The sequence below is a fragment of the Opisthocomus hoazin genome, chromosome Z (genome assembly GCF_030867145.1).
Source record: "Opisthocomus hoazin isolate bOpiHoa1 chromosome Z, bOpiHoa1.hap1, whole genome shotgun sequence".
NCBI classification, from domain to species: Eukaryota; Metazoa; Chordata; class Aves; order Opisthocomiformes; family Opisthocomidae; genus Opisthocomus; species Opisthocomus hoazin.
In genome coordinates, this window is record NC_134454.1 from 86,142,307 (window position 1) to 86,143,025 (window position 719).

The 719-nt window shown below is 43.4% G+C and overlaps 1 pseudogene; it reads right to left on the bottom strand.

The window, feature by feature from the left end:
• Nucleotides 1-343: 343 nt before the first annotated feature.
• On the bottom strand, nt 344-407 carry LOC142358979 (U6 spliceosomal RNA; annotated as a pseudogene).
• Between the last annotated feature and the right edge of the window lie 312 nt (nt 408-719).

Consider the following 719-nt stretch of genomic DNA (forward strand, 5'->3'; position numbering starts at 1 on the left):
CCAAGAGCCAGTCGACATGTAATAATTGACTTAGTCCCACCTCGCCAAGATCTCAAAAGCATAAATACTGGCACTTGAAAACCCTTTTTTGGAGGAGGTGCCAAATGCAAATCTGACCTGATGGACGGGTCAACCGGCCTGAACCTCTCTTCCCCCCCCTCAAGAAGGGGTGCCTTTTTGGGCAGAATCATAGAATCATAGGTTGGAAAAAACCTATAAGATCATCAAGTCCAACCATTCACCCAACACCACCATTCCTACTAAACCATATCCTGAATTGCCACATCTACACATTTTTGAAAATCCTCCAGGGGTTTTTTAAAAACCTCCAGGGAAAAATTCTAGGGACCATGCTAATCTTCTCTGTATCATTCCAATTTTAGTATATCTGCTGCCCCAGTGAGCACAAGAGTCACTCCTTAGACATTATAGGACATGTCCCTGGGAATATGTTGTTAACTAAAGCACTAAACTATTCACTTGAACTCGGTTTTTGTAGACACCGCATTTATCCATGGCAATACTGAATCTGTCGCTTGAACAAGTTACCTGTTTTTCAACTTTGTGAAACTGTTTCAGTGAAAGTCCCTGGGAGGGCTCTGACAGACCAATGTTGACACTGACAAGTTGTTACATACTTAAGCCCTTACACATAAACTGTTGGCCAAGTCTGGGACTAGGAGTGGATACAGCTGCACCTGGGTTCCTCTTTGAGAAGG